Below are 7,575 nucleotides of genomic sequence, written 5' to 3' on the forward strand. Positions count from 1 at the left end.
ACACCATTATTTTGTGCACAAGATAGCTTGCAGATGCCTCAACAATTTTTATCCTATTACTAGGGGTGCAACTTGGGTGTATTCAACCTGAGCAACACGAACCCAATTCAAATTGTTTTAAGACTTGAGCAAAATATTTTTAAATTTAGTACGGCTTTGAACAAAAATTCAGATGTCCAAATTAAATTTGGGCGTGCTTGGGTAAAGATATCAAACAACAGAGCAACTTGAAACCCGAATTATATATATAAATATATAAAATTATTTAATATACATATAAATTATTAGTTATTAGATGATATTAAAGTAATTTAGATTGTTAGATCATATTTAATATATATTATATACACAAGTAACACTATAAAATTTTATTTATTTATTTTTTCTCACTCAAATTGTAAAGGCTATCATAATGACATTTCTTTTATATAATATTAATTATTTGTTGGGCGCTCGGGGGAAAGGTCCAAATTTGAATTTCTTGTAGCCAAATATTTTCACATTTACTTATTTCTATACACGCATTTAATGAAATTTTATTTTAAGAACAATTGTGTCTTAAAATAAAATTATTGTAATGGACGTCAAAACACATCTCTCGGGCCGAATAAGTCCAATGGAATTGGAGGCTCAAAAGCTAGCCCACTTGGGAATAGGGCCGTTTATAAGTCGGCCCAATCCAAGAGCCCATTGTATAGGCTGTAGCCAATGTAAAGTGAGCCGAATAGAAGTGAGCTGAAGGGTTGACTTAGTCAAATATCTCATGGGTGGTGGGGGCCAACCATGAAGTTAGGATGTCTGAAAGAAAGAAATGGATCCAAGAGAACAATATAAAAGGAGGGGCCTCCATCAAAGGAAGGAATGTGAAAAATAGTAAATAACTTATAAGGAAAGTTAAAACTTAAGTAAAAGACTGATTTACTCATTGGAGTGCTAATTTTAGCACCCCTGATCAGAGCGTTTGTTTCTCTTTCAGGTATTATCTCAAGGATCAGAAAAGGTTTGTTTGGATCAGAGAGTGTTTTCAAATCCTTTTCATCGCACGTCGATAACCAAATAGTTATCTCTCAGTTTCAAAATTTAAAGCATAATAACAATGATATTAAAATCCAACAAGATAAAAAATATGAAATCTTGACGATTTTTTCAAAATCTCAACGATTCCCAATAAACAGCATTCACACTCACTAAGAAGAGTCATATGAATCTTAGCATTTCAAAACTAATTTCCCAAAAAGTAATATAGTTTTTCCAACAAACTCAATATTTCAAAAAGAGTGATTAATACCTCATTTCCAAAGATTTCACAAATCTTTCCAACCAAATCTCTTTCCAAAAGCTTCAAAATCAAACTAGTTTTTATAGAAAAATTGGGTTTCTTTCTCAAAATATCATTTTCTTTAGTCACAAGTTAACCAAAAAAACATTTATTCACCAACAAGAAAAACTCAAGAGAAAAACCCCTTTTTATGCACTAATACATAACTTAGATCAAACCCTAGCTTTCCAAAATCATTTACTTCACAAAATAACACATATCAAAGTTAAAGAGCATACAAGACATCAAGAAAATCCGTATCTCAAAGCAAGAGGAAGAAATGGAGAAAACCTCCAAAAGTCGAAAGTGATGAAATCGAGATTTGCTCCGATTAGAACAAGTCATCGACAAGCTCTACACTTAGCAAGGTAAGAAAATGCTTCTAAGTGAGTAGATCTGAAGCTTGAAGTGACAAAAGCTAAGTTTAGAGAGATATGGTGGCTTCACGGTGGAGAAAAGAAAAAAAATAGAGAGAGAAAGAAAAAGTGAGGAAATAGAATGGGTTAAGGTTCTATTTATAGACCTACGTCAAGGGTGAAAAGTGATTCCAAGGTCAACCCAAAAGTTAGGTCAAAGCCCCAAAAAGAAAAAAATAAAAAATCTGAAAAATACACAAGTGTCAACACCAAGAGAAAGGGTGTCGACATTGCGAAGCAGTGTTGAAACACTAAAAAAGAAACAGACAGGGTGTCGACACCAGAAGGCCTTGGTGTCAACCCCAGAAAACAGAAGCAACACTAAGAACAAAGCAGCAAGGTAGTGTTGACACCAAGAAAAAGTGGTGTCGACCCCAGAAGCAGAACCCAACAAGAATGGAAAGAAGAATGGCAGGTGTTGAACCTCCTAGAGCATAGTGTAACCACTAGAATTGAAAAACTAAGTTCCCAATGAACTTTCCGACGAAACAAAACACGAGCGAACAATCCCAGTAAGTCTAAACCGAATTGTGTTCCTCCAAAACCAAGATACAACAACTCCAAAGACTCCAATAACAAAAAATAAATGAATTTAATACACTCTCCAATGACTTAAAGAACACAAGTGTCACATGCGGGCGTTCCCACTTTTTGAGAAAAAATTTGAGAAAATTACATTGGTAAACAAGAAAAGAATTTTCAAGGAAAATGAGAATTTTTTTTTTTTTAATACCATGTAGTTGACTTCTTAACCTTACATTGTGATGTTGTGTAATGAACTAAACTTGGATTGATACCTTGTAGTTGTGCACCTTGTTCTTGGTTGAGTAATGGTGTAAATATGAATTTCTTGTTGTGTGCATGTGTATCTAGTTATTGGTAAACCAGTATCTTTGAGGCGTGTTGAGCCGAAGAATCGTCCTTGTGGACCATATTTCGTAGATATAGTTCTTCTTCTTGGTGGGAATTGATGGAGAGCCTTGTTGTGAGGGTGAAATTGTTCTTCAGTTGGAGTTATTGATCGACTAGTAATTGTTTCATGTTGTATGTATTGGAGGAGGAGTTGTGATTGAATGAATGAGTAAGACCTTGCGATTTGATCCTAGTCTTGTAAACCGACAAGTCTTGTAGTTTGTTGAGATATCTGTGACTATGCTTCTTCTTTTGTTTGACCAAACTCTCTTGGACCATAGTAGATAAGTTGAGAGTGACTCATCATATCTTGTTCATGTTTTCCTTTGTACTCAAGTGCCCTTAGGGCACTAAGAAGAGAAATCGGGATCTAGAAAGTTATTCCACGTGTTGGTTTGAAACTTTGAGTTGGCACTTGTCACCCTTTTGTTTTTTATTCCACTTTGAATCTTAGAGTAGCCTTAATTGCGTTGTTAAACATTCATAGTGACTTAGTTTGGCCTTTTTGGAAGAGTTGTTTGTCTGTTTGTTATTGCTCCATTCTAATCCTTTTTTTACTAAAAATTCGGTGGCAAAATTTCCTAAGATGGGGAGGCTGTGATGTCCCAGGTCACGGACCCGACTTAATGGTTAATTTTTGGACTTGTCATTTTGACTTTCGCAGTCTCAAGTAGCATGCTTCATTAAATAAAAAAATTTTGACCTTATCCGTAATGCCACCCAAAAATGCAACATACCATCCAAAACGATACGTAAATAACATTATGAATCAGAGTATAATGTCATTCTATTACATGAGATTCAATTGTACAGAAGAGGTGACACATGAGATATACATTCATAAATAGAACACCATGAATCTATAGCGTGTTACCAAACAGTCATAATGTAATAAAAGCTAAACATGTAACTATATGCCTTAAAGGCTTACATCTTTCCAAGTCAAGACTTGGTATATCAAAAGTGAGTTGTAAGCTCAATACAAATAAAGCCCTAGGCTTGTACAAACGTTAAATACAAAAATAACAAAACAAAACTGAGCCTTTAGCTCCACGGTCCTCCCAAACTAAGTCTTTGGAGGGGCATATCACCAGCACCTGAAAATGGTTTTCTCCAAATAGGGTGAGCCAAAGTCCACTAGAAATAATTTAACACAATATATGAATCTTAACAAAGATATGAGTGTGATATGCACATACAATGTCCGTAATAAAATCATTTGTAACTTTTTTGCAAAATCATATTACGTTGAACTTATATCTCGATCTATTTTATCTTCATTCACGAGTCATTTCCATTTCATTCAGACAACCAAACCGAGGATACAACTCAGTGGGTTTCTAACTAATATAGCCATCACACAAACACTTCTATTTGCCATTTTACGGATATTTCGTCCGCCGGAGTTGGCACCCATGTATACTCGTGATTTTTGGGACTTTCACTCTGGACACTCCGGTCAACTTAATTCAATGGAGTACATCTCCTTTCTTCTTCCAAACATAAAGTACAACCCATTTCTTTTCTCAAACATCATACATTTACAATGTATTAAAGATGTGACAACACTCAATGCAAATGGATGAGAAATTAGTTTCAATTCACCTAATTCTCATGCAATTTCTACAACAATCATAGCTATCCTCCACCGATAGCCTAAAACAAATATTTCTAAACAGATATACAATCTCCAAGATAGATAAATTATCCAAATTTCAAAGTGTGAGTGGTAATACATAACCAACTCCACCACCCATATCAACAACCATCTATTTTAACATTTTCAATACCAATTCCATTTTATTTATACAAAATAAATATTTGAGATATTTTAGGGCAAACTCTATTTCCTTCCAAAATCCAACCCAAGTATCAAAATCAACAATTTTTTTATTACAACACAACCTCATATTCACCCCCATAACCATTTCCAATATATCCATTTGTAAACCCCTCTTTTGATTTTAAACCAAAACCCTAGGCTTGTTCAAAATCTACCAAAATCACAATATTGTTCATACAAAACAAATAGCTAAGTTAAAAACCATAGAAGAGTGTAGAAAATCCCTACCTCAAAGATAAAGACGAGCAAAGCAAGGAAAGAACTCGGGTGAAACCAAAACCTAACTCTATTTGGATGAAAACGTAGCCCTTGAGCTCTACCTTTTTAACAAAGACACACGAGTAGAGAAGCTACTAACTCTAGGTGAAAATTTAGAGAGAGAGAGAGAGAGGGAGCTTTAGAGAGAGAAGCTCTAGATCTAGGGTTTTTAGAAAGTTTAGAGACAAAGAGAGAGAGAGAAGAAAAGATGATGTAAAAAGTGATTCTTACGGACTGATAAACGCATCGTCCGCTCGAGCTCAAGAAGTGACGCTCGAGTGTCCAGACACAATAAGTTGTTCCGCTCGAGTGCAAGAAGTGACGCTCGAGCGTAGAATACACACTTCTAGTAGTTTTGCAGAGACTAACACTCGAGCGCAAGAAAGGCCACTCGAGCTAAGATCGCTCGAGCGCAAAAAACACCGCTCGAACGTAGAATACACTTTTTCAGTAGTTTTGCAGATCTGCAAAAGTACTGAGAATTCACAAAGCTCACTTGAGCGCAAGAAGTGACGCTTAAGTGGAGGAGTAAAATTCTGGGCAACAAAAGTTTGAAAACCAAGCTACCAACTTGTTCCAAACGCAACCAATACAACCCGAAAGCCAAACTCAAGGAAATATAAGGGAAGTAAGACATGAATCAACAATACGAAACCACGAAACCCAAGTCCAGAATACAAAATGGGTCGGGTCTAAACCAAAATGGTTATAACCTCCCCCCCTTAAATTTCAAATCAAGCTTTAAAACTATGTTTAAACCAATTTCAATAATGATAATTAATCAATTCCATTACCATGACCCATTCTCCGGTCATCCATTCTCATCAACTCGATACACAAGTTCCAACATTGAAAGTATAATTCATATTTTCCAAAACATATACAATTTTTATATTAAACAAAACATAGACAACATATACAATGTTTCAATATTTTCAAAACATACATAATGTTTCCATATTTCATTAACATAACATAATCTCAATACATGCTCAAACATCAACAAATAGGTTCGGATACTTCTCACGGACTTCCAACTCAAGTTCCCAAGTTGCTTCCTCAATTCCGTGATGTTGCCACAATGCCTTAACTAAGGGAATTGTCTTGCCTCGCAAGACTTGGTCTCGAGTATCCAAGACTTTCACTGGCCTTTCCTCATACGAGGCATCCTCATCTACCTCTAAGTCGGTCCAATCCAACGCGTGCGATGAATCCGGCTCATACTTCCGAAGCATACAAATATGAAACACATCATGAACCCCAAAAAACTGAGTAAGTTTAAGGCGTATTCGGCTCTAACTCCCAACCTACGGGTCCGGATTACATTCCATCAGTTGTCACAAGTCCTATTTGTCATGGGAAAACTGTCCGTGAGAGCCACATGATGGTTCGGGGGCTGTTTTGAATTTTCGCCCCGAAACGCCCTTTTTCGAGTAAATTTAAGGCGTATTTGGCTCTAACTCCCGACCTACGGGTTTGGATTACATTCCGTCAGTTGTCATAGGTCCTATTTGTCATGGGAAAGCTTCCCATGTGAGCCATATAGTGGTTTGGAGGCTGTTTTGAATTTTTGCCCCTGGAACGTCCTTTTTCGACTAAGTTTTGGGCGTATTCGGCTCTAACTCCCAACCTGCAGGTCCGAATTACATTCCATCAGTGATCACAAGTCCTATTTATCAAGGGGAAACTGTCCATAAGAGTGACACGGTGGTTCGGTGGCTGTTTTGAATTTTCATCCCCAGAACACCCTATTTTGACTAAGTTTAGGGCGTATTCGGCTCTAACTCCGAATCTACGGGTGTGGATTACATTCCATCAATTTTCACAAGTTTGATTTGTCATAGGGAAGCTGTCCATGTGAGCCACGTGGTGGTTCGGGCGCTGTTTTGAATTTTCGCCCTCGAAACTCCATTTTTCGACTAAGTTTAAGGGCGTATTTGGCTCTAACTCCTTACGTACGGGTCCAGATTACATTTCGTCAGTTGTCACAGGTTCTATTTGTCATGGGAAAACTGTTCATGAGAGCCACATGGTGGTTCGAGGGCTGTTATGAGTTTTCTCCCCCAGCTATAAGGCAAGTACCATATATGTATGGTATCAGAACCAATTTGGTAGATCGTTTTTAAGAACGTCAGGAATAACATGAATAAACCAGGAATGGTTTTGTAAGGGATTCATATAATAAAATGCTTGAGAAAAAGCATCAATATAATCCCAATAGCTTTAGCGAGATTCTTTATTGCGAATCTCAAGAGATCTGGTAACATGGGGATGCATACCCCAAGCCTGCATAGGCAAGATTTTCTGGATAGTGGCCTTACTGTAATTAATAGGGCTAGCAGTACGGTTGGGTTCAGCCAACGTATGCTTGAATTCTACTGAAGCAGTTTCTGTAAGTATTTGTTCAAAAATATATTTGTATTGATCAAAATGAGGAGTAGAATGATGTGTAGTCAAATATCTCCTTTTGATCTCCCAAGGATCATTCATCCACTGGATATCGGCTGTATCAATGTAAAGGACAATGTCCTCAACAATGGAATTCTGGACATAAGATTCTGGAGGTGTTAGGAGGACATCCTTAGCCATTTGGCTAGATTCCCCTTTTTTATTGGAAAGAGCATTAAGCCCTAGAAATTCTGTATAATAGGGATTACCCCTTCCACGGCCCCTTCTGCCTGGGCCTCGGCCTCTACTGGACATTGTTGAAACCCTGCAAATATTCTCGGGTTAGAAAATCATGAAGAGAATTATTCTCGCCTTTGATATATTCAATATCAAAATCAAATACTGAAAGTTAGCCTTGCCATGCTGCAAAAATTTGTTTT

Source organism: Camellia sinensis, chromosome 10 (genome assembly GCF_055761805.1).
Source record: "Camellia sinensis isolate YWXY chromosome 10, ASM5576180v1, whole genome shotgun sequence".
NCBI lineage: Eukaryota > Viridiplantae > Streptophyta > Magnoliopsida > Ericales > Theaceae > Camellia > Camellia sinensis.